This window comes from Carassius carassius, chromosome 14 (genome assembly GCF_963082965.1).
Source record: "Carassius carassius chromosome 14, fCarCar2.1, whole genome shotgun sequence".
Taxonomy (NCBI): Eukaryota; Metazoa; Chordata; class Actinopteri; order Cypriniformes; family Cyprinidae; genus Carassius; species Carassius carassius.
In genome coordinates this window covers 34203496-34225535 of record NC_081768.1, presented here as the reverse complement: position 1 = coordinate 34225535, position 22040 = coordinate 34203496, and the positions used below count along the sequence as shown (strand labels likewise).

Here is a 22040-nt window from a genome sequence, read left to right as displayed (position 1 = left end):
GCACAACTAGGTTCCTAACTGATGACGAAGAATTGATAGAGCAACCATCAAGTCTTAGACAGTGTTCAAGCGGAGTTTTTAGGTCCTATAATTAACACCTCTGTTTTTTCAGAATTTAGCAGTAAGAAATTACTCGTCATCCAGTTTTTTATATCGACAATGCATTCCATTAGTTTTTCAAATTGGTGTGTTTCACCGGGCCGCAAAGAAATATATAGCTGAGTATCATCAGCATAACAGTGAAAGCTAAATCCATGTTTCCTGATGATATCTCCCAAGGGTAACATATAAAGCGTGAAGAGTAGCGGCCCTAGTACTGAGCCTTGAGGTACTCCATACTGCACTTGTGATCGATATGATACATCTTCATTCACTGCTACGAACTGATGGCGGTCATATAAGTACGATTTAAACCATGCTAGTGCACTTCCACTGATGCCAACAAAGTGTTCAAGTCTATGCAAAAGAATGTTGTGGTCAATTGTGTCAAACGCAGCACTAAGATCCAATAAAACTAATAGAGAGATACACCCACGATCAGATGATAAGAGCAGATCATTTGTAACTCTAAGGAGAGCAGTCTCAGTACTATGATACGGTCTAAATCCTTACTGGAAATCCTCACTTATACCATTTTTCTCTAAGAAGGAATATAATTGTGAGGATACCACCTTTTCTAGTATCTTGGACAGAAAAGGGAGATTCGAGATTGATCTATAATTAACTAGTTCTTTGGGGTCAAGTTGTGGTTTTTTGATGAGAGGCTTAATAACAGCCAGTTTGAAGGTTTTGGGGACATATCCTAATGACAATGAGGAATTAATAATAGTCAGAAGAGGATCTATGACTTCTGGAAGCACCTCTTTTAGGAGATTAGATGGTATAGGGTTTAACATACATGTTGTTGGTTTAGATGATTTAACAAGTTTATACAATTCTTCCTCTCCTATAGTAGAGAATGAGTGGAACTGTTCCTCAGGGGGTCTATAGTGCACTGTCTGATGTGACACTGTAGCTGACGGCTGAATGGTTGCAATTTTATCTCTAATAGTATCAATTTTAGAAGTAAAGTAGTTCATAAAGTCATTACTGGTGTGGTGTTGGGAAAAGTCAACACTTGTTGAGGCTTTATTTTTTGTTAGTTTAGCCACTGTATTGAATAAATACCTGGGGTTATGTTTGTTTTCTTCTAAAATAGAAGAAAAGTAATCGGATCTAGCAGTTTTTAATGCTTTTCTGTAGGATAGGTTACTTTCCCGCCAAGCAATACGAAATACCTCTTGTTTGGTTTTCCTCCAGCTGCGCTCCATTTTTCGGGCTGCTCTCTTTAGGGTGCGAGTATGCTCATTATACCATGGTGTCAAACTGTTTTCCTTAACCTTCCTTAAGCATAAAGAAGCAACTTTATTTAAAGTGCTAAAAAAGAGAGAGTCCATAGTTTCTGTTACATCATCAAGTTGTTCTGAGGTTTTGGATATGCTAAGGAATTTGGATACATCAGGAAGATAACTTAAAAAGCAGTCTTTTGTGGTAGAAGTGATGGTTCTTCCATACTAACAAGAAGTAGAATTTACAATTTTGGCTATATGAAGTTTGCACAGAACTAAATAATGATCTGAGATATCATCACTTGGCTGAATAATTTCAACACTATCAACATCAATTCCATGTGATAGTATTAAATCTAGAGTATGATTTCGACAATGAGTAGGTCCTGAAACGTGTTGTCTAACACCAATAGAGTTCAGAATGTCTATAAATGATCCCAATACATCTTTTTCATTATCAATGTGGATATTAAAATCACCAACTATTAAAACTTTATCTGCAGCCAGAACTATCTTGGATGTAAAATCACCAAACTCTTTAATAAAATCTGTATGGTGCCCTGGTGGCCTGTATACAGTAGCCAGTACAAACATAACAGGGGATTTATCATTAACATTTGTTTCTCTGGATAATGTTATATGAAGCACCATTACTTCAAACGAGTTATACTTGAAGCCTGCCCTCTGAGAAATCCTGAAAACGTTGTTATAAATTGAAGCAACACCTCCACCTTTTGCCTTTTATGTCATGATTTGTCATGCCCTTTTTTAAGTCCTAGGGTTGTTCTACAGATTCAAAAGTCAACAGCTATAACTATGGCTCTTAGAATTTTTTTTCGCAAACTCTTACAATACCAGTGGATGTTTAATGGATAGCTAGTAAAACGTATGTAATTATGATTTAAATTACATTTAACTTTAGGTTACTTTGTTCAGTTTGCAGTTTTCCAAAGCACTTTGTTTTATAATGTCCTGACATTAATATATATATATATATATATATATATATATATATATATATATATATATATATATATGAATAAAAATTTAACATGACAATCTGATTCCTTGTAGTTATTCTGAATTAATTGTAAGAACTAGGCTCATAGTTTATGTTAATGAAACTGTTAGTCAGCCACCACTGAAGTAGAGGAACCTAGATTTTTTTATTATTATATTATATTATTATATATTTTGTCTTTTACAGAATGCAGGCAATGGCCAGAAGTGTGGTATGGTCAAGAGGGAGAATGCTGGATCCTGAAACAGCAAATGAAATGCTGGTTTCTGGATCATTTGAAAACATTAACTCAGCAGCACGGTATGCTCCAAAATGTGTTAATATTGATATGTATCATATTATTGTGTTTAAGATGTTTTGAATACTAATTGTTAATTGTTCTTTATTAAGTGTTTTTTTCTGTTATCCTTAGTTCCCCAGGGCTATAGTGCTCCCTTGGTAAGGGTCTCATCTGGCCGTCCACGATTCTCCATAACCGAAGAACAGTTGCATTTTCTGATAGAATATAACTTTTCTACAAGACAAATGGCGGAAATCTTGTGTGTGTCCAGGCGAACTGTGAAACGTCGTTTAAGGTGAGGTTATTTTTCTTAGTTGTTCATTCAGTCTCCTTGTGCATTTAAATTGTACAGATAAGTAATGCATCTTAAAATTGAATGCAAAATTCATGGTTAATTTTATGTACAGTATCACCTAAAAATCTAGATTTGTATGTACTTGTTATTTAAGTTGCACATAAGCATGATGGCTCAGTGGGTAGCGCTATCACCTTTGTCAGTATGGGTTTCCTCCAGGTCCTCCAGTTTCCCCCATATTCTAAAGACATGCTGCTTAGGGCAATTACATGTACATGTGAAAATAGGCAAATTTCATGACAAAAAAAAAAAGACTAAAGCATTGCTAAGCAGTTTTGTAAAACGATAAAAGGGGGCATTGCAAAGGGGGCATTGCAAAACCAAGTCCAATACCAAAAGCTCTAAATAACATTCAGTTGCTTTTAATTCTTCTGCCTTGCGCTGTGAATGATTTCTATAAACATAAATGTGAAAAGTACAATTGTTTGTGTGTTAATAGTTAAGTTAAATTGTGTTTGTCTGTACTTGTAAATTAAAATGAGCTCACACCCCATTTTAAAGGGGAAGTTTCCTGCAAGGTTTAAATTGTGAATAGGCCTTGATAAATAGTTAATTGTGCGTCTAAAATTGCTGTCTAAAACAAAGATTAAGTACAGATTAGTAACACCTGCATTATGGAGTCCTGAACTAAAATAAACAGGATTTTTTTCACATTTTTCTCACACACAATTTCTGATATGGCTTCTTGAAACTCAGCACACAAAACAAACAAAATTAAAACATTGGACATCTCTTGCAAAAGCAAATTCTTCGTTCAAAAATATTTTAACTCTACCAAATTGCACACAAATATCAAAAGATTACCCACATACACACCAAACTACACACAGATGTGAAAAATGTAAAACACTATCTTGTGTCTTTTGCTTGTTCAGTGCAGTGTATAAGAGTTTATCACATGTACATTTAACTTTTGAATTTTACAGTTATTGAACTGAATTGAATCAAGACTGAAGTGACTTGAGCTGAATATTGACACTATTGGCTTGTTAGAACTGCTTCACAGCAGAATTTGTTTTGAATTTGTTACTGTTGTATAGCTGCTGTGAAACTATCAATATTGTAGCTTGTATGCATATTACTATGTATATTATCCTTATTATGCATTATAAATACTTACACACTAAACATGCATATAAGCCAAGTCAGAAAGTCAACTCTATTTCTGTTTATGTGTGTGTGTGACCAGGACAACTAGAGCCCCAGATACAGATCCCCTGTAAAGACCTTGTCTCAGAGGACCACCAGGACAAGACCACAGGAAACAGATGATTCTTCTGCACAATCTGACTTTGCTGCAGCCTGGAATTGAACTACTGGTTTCGTCCGGTCAGAGGAGAACTGGCCCCCAACTGAGCCTGGTTCCTCCCAAGGTTTTTTTCTCCATTCTGTCACCGATGGAGTTTCGGTTTCTTGCCGCCGTCGCCTCTGGCTTGCTTAGTTGGGGTCACTTCATCTACTAGCGATATCGTTGACTTAATTGCAAATAAATGACAAGACACTATTTAAAATTAACAGAGATGACATCACTGAATTCAATGATGAACTGCCTTTAACTGTCATTTTGCATTATTGACAAACTGTTTCCCTAATGAATGCTGTTCAGTTGCTTTGACGCAATGTATTTTGTTTAAAGTGCTATATAAATAAAGGTGACTTGACTTGTTGTGTGTGTGAATGTGGATGTATACACATATATATATATATATATATATATATATATATATATATATATTAGTTATAAATAAATATATGTAAATCCTGCTGGAAAATCATCTTCATCTTCATAAAGCATCTTCATAAAGCTTTTCTGCTGAAATGTCTCTAAATGTCCTGGTAGACAGCTGCATTGACTCTGGACTTCCAGGATATTTAGAGCACTTCATGCTTCCTTCATCAGAAAAGCTTTATGAAGATGCTTTTCCAGCAGGATTTTCACCTGCACACACTGCCAAAGTAACCAAAACCTGGTTCAATAACCATGGGATTACTGTGCAATGCTGTGTGATTTCATGTAATATTCCAATTTTATGAAATTTTGATTTTGTGGGTTTCACAAGCTGTAAGCCATAATCATCAAAATTATAACACATTAAGTCACTTTCAAAGCAATGAGCCTATATAATATATTAGTTCCACATTTCTGATATAAATTAATTTTTCCATGATATTCAAATTTTTTGGAAAGGGTCTGTATACACACACACACACACACACACACATATATATATATATACACACATATACATACTTGCCACTATATCTTCTTAAATATTAATAATAGAAATATGATGATTATCAAAACACATTTTAAATATAATATAGTCATTTTATTATAGCACTCATCAGCCTGCAGAAGCCAAGATTATGTTCCTGGAAACAACACAGAGACAGAACAGCATAAACAAACTTTACAACCAACTACAAACCAAATGATAAAAACATATTGTGTGAAAGTGAATAAAGTGTGTGTGTATATATATATATATATATATATATATATATATATATATATATATATATATATATATATATATATATATATATATATATATATATATATTCTGTGTAATACTTTTGAAAATGATAGGCCAATAATTTAAAACTAACATGCAATAACCCATTTAGATAAATTATAATTTACAATATGGATAACAGCATTTATTTACAATGTAACATTTATTACTTTACTCAAGCACTTAAGATATCAGTACTTTAGAACAAGGCCACAAGAAACTAAATGATTAATATGTGGAACTTACCTTCGAACATGGCCAGAATGTACGTGTTTAGAAACACGTTCAAGTTGGTCGTATTAACATGGAAAAACTGTGCGTCTTTACACGTGCTAAAGTAACGCGACGACAACTGACGCCTTAACACGACCAGAATGTGCGTGTGTACACATACAAAAGAAACACGTAAAAAATTACCGCGTTAACGCGAACAAACAGTGCGTGTTGACGCGGTCAAAAATCACGCGTTTCGTTTAAAGAATATTGGCACCGTCTGCGTTCCATAGTTTGCAGAATTACCAGACCTACGTCCTCGCAGACATCACACTCGCGAATCGAATGCACATAGTCTTAACTACTGAGGATGCAAGTCCGAAATCAGCGTACTTTGTATTGAGAAATGCGCGCAGACCTACATCACCAGTCTATTTGCCTAATCTTGCCGGTATTATGGTTTAACTGGTTAACGTGTTATCTGGTGACCAACTTCCCCAGATAGCACACATACGTCTGCAAGATGTCTGTTAACATACATCGCACACATACATCTAGGAGACGTCTATTTAACATATGCATGATGTATTTTTTAGGCTGTTTGCTCATCTGCAATACGTCTATTGGACGTCTCCTTTTAGATGTCAAATAGATGTCTATTAGATGTCAAATAGATGTTTATGATTTAGAATGCATATAAAACTGACATCTGAAAGACGTCTGTCAGATATTTGTAGATAGCAGTTGCTTTCCAGATCAAACAATCTTTAACAGACATCTTGCAGACGTATGTGTGCTATCTGGGCTGGTTCAGGTGGCCGCTGCAGATGTGCTGGAACGAAGGCGATTCTGAAAGCACAAACTGACGCAATATTAAGTGTTTAATAAACGCAGACTTGCACATTGCATGATTCAGATATTCTTGTAAAGATTAAGTTGTTAGTATGATCGCCCGTTTCGCGGCTGAAGTTAGTAGGATAAACAAAAAAATAAAGAACGTCTGTGTTATGGTTCATGATGTTAAAGAACATTTCATAACGTCTCAGACAACTGTAACTTACATATGTGGCTACTGTGGTTTAATTATAAACACTATCATTAACTCTATATTTACCCTAGTAAAAACATGGTACATTTTAGTACGATCGAAGATACAAAAATTAAACTAGAACAGACTTGTATATGTGCATTCCCAGAAGAGATGAGAAATGGATTAGTGTTCAGCACCACAAAAAGGACATAAAGTGTCAATATCAGGAAACATCTTTTTTAAGTAAAGCTTCACAGGATAGAAAAGATGAAGTAATTTGTAAGACACATCCTTAACCTTATTGGTTATTAAGTATTTAGATGACAAAGTCCACACTAATTTAATTAATAATTATTTATTACCGTCGACTGTGAGTGACGTCAATTCCCAATGCAAACACGCATAGTGATGTGTCGTTCGTGAACGAATCGTTCTTTTTGAACGAATCTTTTAGGTGAACGAGTCGTTCTCATTCACGCAATCCACTGACTCATATTTCTCGTTCACTGAAGTTCCTCCCTCCACAGCAGCGCGGCGCTATAAGCAGCGCATGCGCAGCTCGGTGAACTGGTTAACAACCATTTCATTTGGTCAAAGAATTACTCAACCTCGAGCCAATAGCCTTCGAGTATGAGATGTGACAGAGCATGTGATTTGTTGAATGTAGTGAACGTATACGCCCTTCAATGAACGAGTTTCAAATGAGTCTGAACGAGATCTAAAGATCTTATCGTTCATGAATGAAATGACTGAACTTATATACCCATGTCGTTCGTGAATGAAATGACTGAACTGGTACACATGTCGTTCGTGCCTGAGTTGAATGATTTAGTACATCTCGTTCGTGAATGAAATGACTGAACTGGCACACATGTCGTTCGTGAATGAGTTGAATGAACGGATACGTCGTTCGTGAAAGAAATGAACTGGTACATAGCTTATCTCGTTCGTGAATGAAATGAATGAGAGTAAACCGGGTTAGTCTGCCATTTAGCATGTCAATCTCGCAAAATGCAAAGCGCAGTTACAGTTACTGTGCACATACGCTTGTTTTGATATTTAGCATACAGAACTCCACGTTTAATCCCCGTGTAATGAATTAAACTTCCTAATCGTCGGGAAGAAGGAGGCGGGAACCGGTGGACAATCAAACAACATTTTAATAAAGCAAAATAAACACAAAACAGCGCACCAGCCCCTCACGGACGACTGGTGCGCTCAAATAAAAACCAAAACACAACTAAAAGCCCAGGCCTGGTCCTCTCTCGTCCTTCACTGTCGTCGCTCCAGTTTTATATCCTTCCATCTCCTCCGTGGGCCTTGAGACCGGTGGGTCGAACAGGTGTAGCTCATCTCCAATCACTCCACCGGCCTCGCTCCCATGTCCCTCGGCCCCGCCCCACTCATCACACCCCAATTTATGAATGTGAATATATAATATACAACCTATCTGACCAAACAATTAAAATGCTAATTAGGCAAAAAAACCTTGTGCTTTGTTCATCTGAACAAGTTAATTAGACTTTATATATTGAATGCGATTATGCACACATTTTAATAAAGCCAGATCAGTTTTTGTAACAAGTGAATACGTTCATTGACTTAAGACATAACACATAATACACTCGCTTGCCACCAGCTGGCATATTTTGTGTAATACAAAGAAATGAGAACTGAACGAATCAATGAACGATTCTGAACGAATCATTTTGGTGAACGAACTGAAAATGAACGAATCTCTTGAAAGAATCATAATTTCCACCACTAACGCCCAATAAAATGGCCCCACCCCTGTCACTTGATTGACAGGTTTCCGTGTAGACGTTGGAAATTCAAATGCAAAAGGTATTGCGATTCCATTTGAGTTTTGGCAGTTTACATGGCACAGTGCAGAGAGAGTGAAAAGGCAAATGTGGTAATTAATATTGCTATTTAAATATGACAGGCTCATAGCTCGTAAGATACGAGAAACACAATTGCAAACGGACTTTGCATTTCCATTTTAAATTTGGCAGACACTGTGCGTTCACTTAATCGAATATGAAAACGGTAATGCGCGATTTGCATTTGCGTTTGGATTTATGTCACCTTTTATGCGTCCACAAATACAATTTGCAATTCCTTTTGAATAAAGTCCGCAATATCATTCCATACACTTTGGGCTGGTACTGTAGGAAGATCGGCTTTACATTTCCATGCTCCTAAACATGACGCTGAACAAAATTAACTGTGGTTGTTTTACTCATGAACATAAAATGAGTAATGGACAAAAGTTCACATCTGTCAAGAACTTGAATCTGCTCAAAGTGCCCCCAAAGTGTTTGGACGAATTTAAGCATGATGATGTTTCCTCAACAACTAAGTTTTTGCTACTTTTTTGAGATAATCTCACATACTGGTAATGTGGTTTAAGTGGTACATTGTCCTAATTCATTTTCTTTCTCTTTTGCAGGTCTAAGCCAGCTACAGTGAAGCCACAAACGCAGTTCATAGTTCCTGTATTTCTATGCATTAATGAATAACAATAATAAAAAAAAAAATGTATGTCAAGGTTTTGTGTTAATTCCAGCTATGTTGAGTATTCTGTGAATAATTTTGATTTTAGGTGCATATTCTTAATTCTTTGCAAATTAATTAATTCTTTGAAAGGTTGGTATGTAGTTTAAATAAATAAAAATGATATTCTTGACAAAACCTGTGTATAGTTGTATTAATATGTGCTAATAAAGACCAATGCAAACTTGTAATGGATACCTATACAAACCAATAAATCCTAATGGAATATGCCCAAAACACACTACGTAACGGAAACCATTTGGTAATGGTTTTAATGGTTAATTGCTGATGGTTTGTAATGATTTTGTAATGGAAACCATTAGAATTTCTGTAATGGTTTCTATTGTTTTTTTCAGCAGGGTTATTACTTTTATTATATAAAACACAAATAAAGGCAGTTTTCTTGTTTCTGCTTATTTCAATTCAAGTTGAAATGTAAAGAAAAGAGAGTATATCAGAACTATGTCAGAAATTACACACACACCCTAAATGTCTGAAGGTGCAAAAACCTGTTTGAACACGTTGAGCCTTGCCTGACATTAGCACACTGGCCCCGCCCTGTAGGATGATTGACAGCGGAGCTAGGAAAAACGAAAGTGAGGAGAACGGTAGGAAAATAGCACACTCAACTCACACAAAACCTTAAAAGAATTAATCCCAACGTCACACACTCAACACGAGTTCAGAACGGGAAGTAGAAAAATCTTCGAATAGAATCTGAGGTTAGTGTTTCAACTTTCTCTAGTTGTGCTTCTGAGACTTAAATGATGCACTGAAGTCATTTTGATGGTTTTATTGAAAGCTCTTCATGTCAAGTAACAAAACTCATTCGGTTCAGTCCCGGTTGTATTCTTAATCGGGCCGGATCCCGGGTCAGTCAGAGGGTCAGAAGCTGGTTGTATTCTCACTCGGGCCGATCCCGGGTCAGTCAGAAGCTGCTTGTATTCTCCCATGGGCGTAGGTTTAGGGGGGGACGCTAGGTACTAGTGCCTATCAATATTTTGAGATGACAAATTTGTCCCCACCAATATTTAGCAAGCTCCTTTGAACTGCTATTTGTATCTTTTCACTGCTATTTGGATCGATTCTAACGGCCACGACGACAGTACAAGAAACGCCGTAATTTGATGAGCGGCGGGGTATCTGACAGACTACACGCGCGGGCCGGGAATACTTTTGTGCTTGCACTAGCAGCGAGCGGGTGGTGTGTGTGTGTGTGTGTTTGTGCGCGCGCGCACGTATGTTGACCACGCCAACGGTAAATTACCAGGGCTGTCTCTGTGCCACATACAAAGGCCGGACTAAAAACATTTTAATATTCAGTTTTTTTTTTTACCCCTTTTTGTTTTTTGTAGATGCTACCCAAGAAGAAAAAATGGGACATAAGAAGCTTTTTCATAAAGCAGAGTCAGAGTGTAACATTAAGTAGGCAAAATAGCTAGCCACACAAATAAACTAGCAGTATTGACTGACCAGGCTTTCAAATGCAGATTCTACTGTGGAAAATAGTATTAACTGGTGTGTTACCCAGGGATAGAATGCTACGTTAGCAAGTAACTGAATGTCAATTAGCCTGTACCTTAACTTAGAATCTTGCAGTCAACATAAATGTGAGTGTACTGGAGTGTAAATAGTGTTTATAATAGAAAAAGGTTATTATATTTATTTATTTAGATTTGTTTCCTTGTTGTAGAGTATTTTTTTGTTAGTGTAAATACTAATGTACATAATAATTTATGTTAAGAAAACGTTTGGTTGTTCAGCATTACAGAGTCTCAGGTTCCCTTTCAGAGGTCACTTCGATGCTGCGGTGACGTCACCACGTATGGGAACACCTTCGGTGTGACGAATGTCTGAAGCTCTATACCATCCCGCCAATCTTATTGGCCAAATAGCGCGTGGCACCGCCCAGCATGCGTAAGCATATATATACCTGGTGCCGCGTGCCATTTACCTCAGATTTCATTCCTTCAGTACGAAGTGAATCTTCTGTGCCCTATTATCTCGCGTTCTCAGCGATCATCTACGAGCAGTATACTCCTCTCCGCGGACGCGATGAGTCAACGAAAGGTAGGAGCCGTATGATGGGTTATCACGAGGAGGCACTTATGAGAGGTTAGTTGCAGCCTCTCTACAGGTTCTCTCCTTGATAGCCTATGGCTACAGTAAAATATGCATACACTTCCCCTGTGCACTAACGCCATTAGGAAGTATCCGCGCTCTGGAGTGTATTTCTTAAGTCGCCTCGCGTCTAACCCCCACCGTTTCGCTTCTGCGGTCGCCAAGGCCCCGCACGAGGTGTTGGTTAGGGGCGATATGTGCGGCTTGACTATGAATACAGTGATGCACTGGAGTTCCATGTGCTCGCTATCCCCCACTCGAGCGCGTTAATCAACAGTTTTGCTCTTCAAATGGTGGATTACGGCTCACACAGCCGCCGCATTTTCGCTAGCGGCTTGGCCCGATGTTATCTTGTTGGATTGAATCCTGCCGTGGATACGCTTCAGGATTATATACAACGAAACGCAGCGAGTTTGACGCACACGCTTTTCTTCATGTTAATATGCCAGGGACTATGCCCTTCACTGAGAGTGCTGTTAGACTGCTAATGCACATCTACCCTCTCACTGCAGTCCCCATACTCTAACTTTGACTGTCTCGCAGCAAGGGCACCTCGAGCGTCATTGAACTGAGCTATCATTCACGCGCCCCCTCAGACACTCTGCACAATCCAGTCTTCAGAGTTTGAGGGACGGCGCGGAGGCTGGCAAAGATGGCCAGCGTATGACGGTTCACACAGCCACTGCGTTCTCGCTAGCGGCGTGGCCCGATGTTTATCTTGTTGGATTAAATCCTGCCGTGGATACGCTTCAGGATTATACACAACGAAACGCAGCGAATGTGACGCATGCGTTTTTCCTTCATGTTAGCTTAGGACTGTGCCCACCTCCAGAGAGCGCTGTTGGACTGCTAATGCACATCTAAGCCTCTCACTGCAGTTTCCACACTCTAACATTTGACTGTCTCGCAGCAAAGGCTCCTCGAGCGTCATTTAACTGAGCTATCATTCGCGCGCCCCCTCAGACACTCTGCACAATCCAGTCTTCAGAGTTTGAGGGACGGCGCGGAGGCTGGCAAAGATGGCCAGCGTATGACGGTTCACACAGCCGCCGCGTTCTCGCTAGCGGCGTGGCCCGATGTTCATCTTGTTGGATTAAATCCTGCCGTGGATACGCTTCAGGATTATACACAACGAAACGCAGCGAGTTTGATGCATGCGTTTCCTTCATGTTCTCTAACATTGACTGTCTCGCAGCAAAGGCACCTCGAGCGTCATTGAACGGAGCTATCATTCGCGCGCCCCCTCAGACACTCTGCACAATCCAGCCTTCAGAGTTTGAGGGACGGCGCGGAGGCTGGCAAAGATGGCCAGTGTATGACGGCTCGCACAGCTGCCGCGTTCTCGCTAGCAGCGTGGCCCAATGTTTATCTTGTTGGATTAAATCCTGCCGTGGATACGCTTCAGGATTATACACAACGAAACTCAGCGAGTTTGATGCATGCGTTTTCCTTCATGTTCTCTAACATTGACTGTCTCGCAGCAAAGGCACCTCGAGCGTCATTGAACTGAGCTCTCATTCGCGCGCCCCCTCAGACACTCTGCACAATCCAGCCTTCAGAGTTTGAGGGACGGCGCGGAGGCTGGCAAAGATGGCCAGTGTATGACGGCTCACACAGCTGCCGCGTTCTCGCTAGCAGCGTGGCCCAATGTTTATCTTGTTGGATTAAATCCTGCCGTGGATACGCTTCAGGATTATACACAACGAAACGCAGCGAGTTTGACGCATGCGTTTTCCTTAATGCTTGCCAGGGACTGTGCCCTCCACCAGAGAGTGCTGTTGGATTGCTATGCACATCTAACCCTCTCACTGCAGTCCCCACATTCTACATTGTTTGCCTCAGCAGCAAACGGTGCTTCGAGCAGCATTGGATTGAGCTGTAATGCCAAACGTTCCCTCAGACACTCTGCGCAATCCAGCTTTCAGAATTCGAGGGGCGATTCAAGGGTCCTGCACAGACGACCCATTTATGACGGCTCGCACAGCCGCCGTTTTTCGCTAGCGGCAAAGCCCGATGTTCAATCTGTTGGCCTAATTCCTGTTCTGTTGGCCGTGGACACGTTTCAGGATTATACACAACGAGACGCAACGGCTCTTATACATACACTTCCCCTGTGCACGAACGCCACGAGCTTTTCGTGCCCGGATATTTTAACATGTATGACAACGTTGCAGGAAGCGGAAATTTTGAGACCGCTAGTATGGTCTCGGCCGTGTGTGAACGCTTGCCCGACATTTCTCTATGGGTGTTACGCACGATAGTGTTACGCACGATTTGTCATGGATACACCATTCAGTTTCAATAAGGCCCGCCTCCTTTCCGCAGAATTCTTTCCACGGTGGCGAAGCCGATGGAAATAGCGGTGCTGCGACAGGAGATGTCAACTCTGCTGAGCAAAGGGGCTATAGAGGAAGTACACCCCTCTCAGATGGAGGTGGGGTTTTTTACAGCCGTCATTTTGTGGTAAAAAAAAAAAAACACTGACGGATTACGACCCATTCTGGATTTACACCATCTGAATCTTGCACTCAGGAAGTTCCTCAGATTCGCTTTAGAGAGCAAAGCGTATCAGTATTTCTCAAAGTGCATGGATGGATCTCTGGCCCCGTTGCGGCCCCAGGGCGTTCGTGTTTGAACTATTTTAGGCGATTAGCTGGTGTTTAGCGCAATCGCAGACTCAAGCACACTCTCATGGGGATCTTGTGCTGAATCATTTAACAGCCTGGGCTTACGTATGGAATGTTTCACCCCGTTGTCTCCGCATCGGACGATTCCGGTGACACGGCGATGTGTGATGTCGCTAAAAATATGTATGTCAACCGAATTCTCCTGACTGAATTCTCCTGACCGGAGTCCGGCTGGGGATTTGCGCTTCCCGAGAGACTGTCACGACGGATGCGTCTTTGACCGACTGGGGAGCTGTTTGTCAAGGGAGTTGGCACATAAACAGGTTGAAATTACTGGCTGTTTTTCTGGCTCTCCAGTATTTCTCGAATCTGCTGATCGGCCGTCATGTGCTGCTCAGATCAGACAACACAGCGGTTGTGTCATACCTGAATCATCAGAGAGGATTATTCTCTCACCCCCTGTGCAGGCTGGCGAAACATGTTCTTTGTTTTCAGAACTAAATTCTATCGATCCGAGCTGTTCATGTCCCCGGACGTTGGACTTTGGAGCGAATTTGCTATCCAGGCAGACTCTGGAGCAAGCGGAGTGGGGATTGCACCCCCAAACGGTGAGTCTCCTATGGCAGATTTTCGGGGAAGCGAAGTGGAATTGTTTGCGTCAAACACGACTGCGCATTACCCGCTTTGGTTCTCCCTATGCCCTCCAGCACCCCTGGGCTTGGATGCATTAGCCCACAACTGGCCCAGGACCAGTTTGTATGCGTTTTCCCCCAATCTGTCTGATTTCTGCGGTATTATGCAGAATACGGGTGGACAGGGTGGAACAGCTGCTGCTGGTGGCTCCGCGGTGGCACACACACAGCCGTGGTTTGTGGATCTGATCAATCTGTTAGCGGGCTCTCCATGGGAGATTCCCCTCAGACAGGATTTATTATCACAAGCACAGGGACTGATTTGGCACCCGAGGCCATATCTATGGAATCTGTGGGCGTGGCCTCTGAGCAGAGTGAGTTCATATGTCCCGGTCTTTCTGCTGAAACTACCGAGACTATACTGAATTCTAGAGCAGCTTCTACGAGACGCTTATATGCTTTCAAGTGGAGACTGTTTACGGCCTGGTGTGAAACTCATAATATGGATCCAGTTTACTGCCCAGTGGCGTCAGTACTGGAGTTCCTTCAGGAACGTTTTTCGGATGGAGTGACACCAGCTACCCTAAGGATTACGTGGCAGCCATTCAGCTTACCATGAATATATAAATGGTGCCTCAGTGGGCCGTCATCCACTGTTTCTCGTTCATACAGGGTGCGCGACGGCTGAGGCCTTTCCGCCCCGTGCAGGTCCCTTCATGGGTTTTTCCATTGTGCTGCATGGTTTATCAGGGCATCTGTTTGAGCCCTTGGAATTGTTCCGGATAAATCCTGACTTTTATAGCACAGACTCTGTGGAAGTGTTGTTGCGACCAAGGCCTAATTATGTCCCTAGGTCGCATCTATCCCTTTCGCTTTCAGTAGGTGGTCCTGGAGGCTTTTTCTCCTGCTGCGGCGGAGTCTGGGGATCTAAGTCTTTGCCCTGTGAGAGCGTTAAAGACTTATGTGGATCGTACTGCCCCATGGCGTGAGTCTGACAAGCTGTTTGTCTGTTTTGGACATAAGAATAAGGCCATGCAGTTACGAAACGGCGCATGTCCCATTGGCTGGTGCAGGCTATTTCTTTGGGCTATGAGGCGCGCGGGCTCGCTTCGCCCTTAGGAGTAAAAGGTCATTCCACGAGAGCAGTGGCTTCTTCTCAAGCCTTTCTCAGTGGATCTTCTATGGATGATATCTGTGCTGCGGCAGGCTGGTCCTCACCGAGCACTTTTATCAGGTCTTACAGTCTGGATGTGAGGATGGCTCCTGGCTCCCGGGTTCTCTCCGCTTGACCAGATGCTTCCTTGGATCCAAGCTATCAGGTACGTCAGGCGTGATGGTATAGCGTTCCCATACGTGGTGACGTCACCGCAGCATCGAAGTGACCTATGAAAGGGAACATCTCGGTTACATATGTAACCTTGGTTCCCTGAATAGGGAACGAGATGCTGCGGTTCTGGCCATGCCGTACCTTGATAGCTTTCTTCTTCGTCATGAAATCTGAGGTAAATGGTGTGCGGCACCAGGTATATATATGCTTACGCATGCTGGGCGGTGCCACGCGCTATTTGGCCAATAAGATTGGCGGGATGGTATAGGGCTTCAGACATTCGTCACACCGAAGGTGTTCCCATACGTGGTGACGTCACCGCAGCATCTCGTTCCCTATTCAGGGAACCAAGGTTACATACGTAACCGAGATGTTTTTTATTTTTTGAGAGTGCATTTTTGAGATTATACAGTTATACTAGCTCTTTAGGGACAGTATACAGGATGCTATATCGGGGTCAGGATACAATATAATGAGATGAAGTAGATTCACTTCTGTATTGTGATATTCTGTTTTGCCAACAGTCTGAAATAAAAAAAGGAAATCACCATTAAATCACTGGTATCTTAAAACAAAATAATTCCGGGGGGGCGGATTTTGGTGTCCCCACCAAAGCTGAGACCAAACCTACGCCCCGGGTCAGTCAGAAGCTGGTTGTATTCTCACTCAGGCCCGCGTGTCTCCTCATGCTGATCAGTGAGAAGCAACTAAAGCAGCAACAGAAGTGATGAACTTTGTGGCTGTGTGTGTGTTGTCATCAGATACATTTGGTTTGGCAGTGATGGGCATCTATAAATGTAAAGTCTTCTTACATTTAGAAACTGTAAAAGCAAGGGTAGACATGATCTCAGACACACTGATGCATATTAGTTTAGCTGCAGTACATTCTTATCATAAAATCACTGAAACTGGCTGATGTTTAAGTTTGTGATTATTTGAAAACGTCTAAGGTTACGTATGTAACCCTGGTTCCTGGAAGGAACGAGATGCTGCGTCGAGAACGTTTGGGGAACGCGTCCAGCGTGACGTCTCTGAATAATGTGTATAATCAGTCCAAAGGAAGGGCGAGACGTCATAGGCGGGTGACGTCAGAGACAAGAAAGCATAAAAGCATGAGCGGAGAAGCCAGTAATCAGCCTCAAAGGATGAAGCAAGCGCCGGCCAGAGATGCCGGAAGTGTGGCACTGCGACACAGCGTCTCGTTCCTTCGAGGAACCAGGGTTACATACGTAACCTTAGACGTTCCTCTTCAGGAACTCGAGCTGCGTCGAGAACGTTTGGGGAACGAGAATGCCCACGCTGCCAGACTTTCAAATCTCTGCCTAGTGTGGAAGAGCACAGCTAAAGCAAGAGAAGGAGCCTGACAGAAATCGGCACAACCCGTCCAATGGCCAAACTTCAGAAGGAGTGAGTCTTGACCCCCAGGAGAGGGGATATCAGAGGACTCGAGGCTTAGGATAACATCCTGATCAACGCTTAGCATAAGCTTCTTCTGGCCGGAGGCCTCAGCCTCAGCGCACCATGGAGGAAACATGTAACCAGAGGGTTTCTACCCACTGACTGGCCACCGAGAGGGGCACGGTAGGCCACCATGGCTGCCACGTAGACCTTCAGGGTGGAGTGGGTCAACCCTGCGGAGAGCCTGCAGGAACTCCAGCACTGTACCATACGGGCAGTTAACTGGGTCGAGCTGGCGGTCTCCGCACCAAGAAGTGAAAAGCTTCCACCGTTCCGCCTCGGCGAAAGCGGGGCTGGCACCGCGAGAAACACCAGTGAAAGCTCTCTCCTCAATGAGAGCCTTCTGAGAGTGAAGCAAAGTCTCGCATCGCAGCCGTCAACTCCCTCGAGAGCTGACACTGCGCGCTTCACTCTCAAGCAGACAAGACACGAGCTGCGTGTGTCCCTACCTTTTTTTTTTTTTTGCCAGGGAAAATGCACAGCCTGAACGCTGCCTGCTCTCGCCCAAAACTTCTCTTGATTGAAGCTTTGACAATGGAGTTTATCAGTGGACAAACGACACTAAATAAGACTCACAAACAGATGGCAACTGACACACACACAGAGCGCTTGCTCAAGACACAAGGCTGATTACCGGCTTCGCCTCTCATGCTTTTATGCTTCCTGGTCTCTGACGTCACCCGCCTATGACGTCTCGCCCTTCCTTTGGACTGATTATACACATTATTCAGAGACGTCACGCTGGACGCGTTGCCCAAACGTTCTCGACGCAGCTCGAGTTCCTGAAGAGGAACAATGATCTTCTTATACATAAAAGTACAAACAAATCTTCACTCTAACATCTTAGAAAATATGGGAATATAGTACTATAGAAATATGGAATAAAAACAACTTGCATTCATAAAAATAAGGTTGTGGAAACAGAAATAGACTCAAGGCTTTCTCCTTACATATGCTACTCAGTGTTTACCTGCTGAAAAACATGTACGTTTTGACGCTGGAATACTGGTTTTTAATGGACCTTTGCTGGTTTATGCTGGTTTATTCTGGTCCTTTGCCAGCTCATGATGAGCATAAACCACCAGCATCCCAGTGTCAAAACATACCTGACCAGCGTATGCTGGTTTTTTCAACGGGGTATATAATCCATAGCTAAACAACTAAATGGTGTGAACACAGTATACTGTAGTGCATATTTTCTTTTCAGTAATAAGTAATTAATTTGTTGACTAGATGCTGCATTGGTGGAGAAAGGAGAGCAGTATGCTATCAGGGCTGAGAGGACACGTCCGGTGTGTGTGATACCTGCGGCTAACATCTTATTTTGATTAGATAATCATTAGGGGTAATAGAATAAAAGCAATGAAAGTGTGTTATACACATAATATTCAAACGTAATTTCAATGCTATGGCCTTTGTGTAAATAATTAAAGATGGCCATCTAGTTAGTGTGTGCTAATTTCAACATGTACTAACACATTTTTAATTTCTGAAGTTGCTTCTCTTAACATTAGCTAATAAACTATGAAATAACTTTAATTTAAAGGCCTGTCCTCGGCTAAAGAATTTTCTGGTTGACTTCTGGTTTCATGCCATAGCATCATCAAACTAGCATCTAACAATGGACAAAAGTGTTTATTATTTTTTTGTTTTTTTTCTAACTTATGGTTCTCTAAACCATAAAGGGTGCTGTTTCATTTGCTCCCTAAGCATTTAAATAATTTAGGGAAAATATTTAAATAGTCCTGTGAATGCACTTAAAAAATGCAGAATCAAATCAAATTTATTTGTGCATGGAATGGAATAGAAAAACCTATGAATCGTGATTTAAAATCAATTCGCTGTCTACCCAAAGATTCACCACCCTACTCCTACAGTATCAGAAAGAAAATTAAGTGTTTACAACAAAATATATATTCTTAGAATTAGAATGTCTAATCAAATTACTATACCCGATCAGATCTAACATAAAACAAAATCCACTGTTGTTGACAAACATGAAGAGCGAAGGGAGGCTGCTAAAGGCAGTTCAACATTGCAAACATGAATACAAAGCTACAATCTGCTTCTTCTTGCCGACAAACTCATACAAAATATGTCAAAATACCAGTCTTGAAAAGTGTGTTCGAAAAAACTGTCGGTTATGTCTTCAGTGAAAATAAACTGTTGAAAAAAATTGGATGTGTATTATATTGGATGCATTCACTTAAAGTCTCATAAAGTGCCCGTGCCTAATTAAGCTACCAGCTGCTGTAATGTTAATCCAAGTGAATGAAAGAAAATCACTGCTCTTGACTGAATTACTTTGTAGTTTTAACAAGAATTAATGCACAGTCAAACCAACAATTATTCAAACCCCAGATATAATTAGTATTTGTTTTTTTACTAGTAGGTGCAGGACACTATATGGTTAATTTATTTAAGTGTAGGATAGCAAAATAAAGCGAACTGTGACATATTATATCCAAAAATTCTTCATACAGTGTACTACTAGTGAAATTGATAAAAATAAAAAAAATTGGGACCAAAAATTATTCAGATACTTTTTGATACCACAGACTGAACAAAATTAAGCATAATTGTTCCACAAAGTATTGATAAATGTGTAAATATTGTGATACTAACAGTTATCTGAAGTTTTGGTTGATAGTAATCCATTACATATCTTTCTACCAAAATTATCTGACATGATCAAGATTATTTTGTTCTGACAGTTTAACTTGTTTAAGTTCTTGTCATATTTTATTACAGTTTTCTAAACTATAGCAAATAAACTCTGATAATGTGAGAAATGTTGAAGGTGTCTTAAGAAACTTTGGTTTGATTGTGTATTTAATTTTTACAGTGAAGACTATGCAGTGCTATTTTACATTTAATTATTCGGTTTCTGTACCTGTGTAAAAGACAACTGTCAGTTACTTAGCCCGCAATTACACTCCTCACCACTAGGGGTATTAGTGAGACAACTGTGATTGGATAAAGAGACAGGCGAGCAGTAGAATAAATTATCATGGTTGGCCTCCTTGGTCAAACAAACGCTGTGGCTGCATCCGAAAACTGAAAAATGCTGCCTTCGGAGGACACATTCCAAGGTAGGAAGGCATCAAGGCACATCCGAATTCAAAGTTAGCTGCACTTCCTGTCTCCTGAGATGCCTTCATCTGGCCGATTTCTGAAGGCAGCATAGATGTATCCTTCACTGCCTTTGATATCCCACAATCCTGTGCGTTCCATTATGTGAGAGTTAAGCCAAAAAATAAAGATGGCATCTGAAAGTTGCGGTCGGCGGTCAGTTTGTGTGTAAATGTATGTTTCTGATCAACGTTTTTACTATTTATGCCATTTCTAGCGAGAAATGTATATTGCAGTAATGAAATATACACCTAGTTATCACCAAAGCTCTCTATATTTTGCTGTAGATCATTAAACCATTACACTGCCTCAGAAGCCTGTTCGAAATCAGTTTCATGAGGTGCCTTCGTGCAAAAACGCTGCCTGCAAAGTCATTGCCTGATTAGACAGCAAGGCAGCAAGTCACCTGCCTAAGTTTTCGGATGCAGCCTGTGTCTGAAATCGCTCACTCATTCACTCATTAATTCACTAATCCCTATATAGTGTATGGCAGTTGAGTTCACTATATCAGGAAGGAGTGAACAAATAAATAAGTGAACGGATTCGGACAGTGACGTATAGCCTACACTGCGCGTGAGACTTGGAGCTGTTGCAAAAACATTGCCATATGTACTTTTATATTACATGTACCTAATTTTAGAAAATAATACTAATAGCAATAATACTCAAAATTACTTTATATTGCAGTTATACATACCTCCGCGTCAGCTTTGTGGTTTCATCGATGGTATATAATTATTTTTTTTGTAGTGCTTTTATGTTCATTATCATTAAATGCTATTAAATTACATATGGAGAACAAAATGTATTTAGTATTTTTAGTATCTTGACACTCGCTCAAGCAGCGTTTTGAGCTCAGATAAGATGGTTGTAGAGTGTCCTCAGGCGACCATTAATTTTACATCAGAATACACTAGCTGTTATTAAAAATGTTAATTACCCACCAAATTATCATCATTTTTGTAAGTTAACAACGCTGGCACCTCAGTAAATTAGTAAAATATTAAACTGCGTTATTGCCTACATAACATAATTTCTAATGTAGGAAAAACGTTAAAACAGAAATAATAAAGATGTAAACGTCATCTCTCATTCAAACTCGCTCGCTCCAAAATGGCTGACACCCCATATAGTGCACTATATAGTGGATTGGGAGCGGTTTCGGACACAGCAAAAGTCCTGTTGGGAAACAGTTTGTTTCATGCTCAACTGTAAGTAAAACGTTCATGTTAATGTTTAAGTTTTACTTACTGGTGAAATATTATCTTAGATCTTACTGAATATAGGAGATTTGATGCAGATAAATAATAGGAGGCATTTTGTGTTTTGTAGAAGGACTTTTCTGTATCTGCTGAATGAACTTGTGCCAACTTTGTGGTCCTGGTTGGGATTATGCCACATTGAATACATTGATGAGGTTTATGATTTGATTGCTGCTACGGAC

The 22040-nt window shown here is 40.7% G+C and overlaps 1 protein-coding gene across 4 annotated transcripts in view; it reads left to right on the top strand.

Moving 5' to 3' along the window:
* The first annotated feature begins 9889 nt into the window (after positions 1–9889).
* LOC132157539 (NACHT, LRR and PYD domains-containing protein 12-like) overlaps positions 9890–22040 on the top strand; it is a 137974-nt gene continuing 125823 nt past the window's right edge. For all 4 annotated transcript variants that reach the window (XM_059566912.1, XM_059566914.1, XM_059566913.1 and 1 more), the window contains exon 1: positions 9890–10021. The gene's annotated coding sequence lies outside the window, so the exon portion shown is untranslated. The remainder of the gene's footprint in view (positions 10022–22040) is intronic.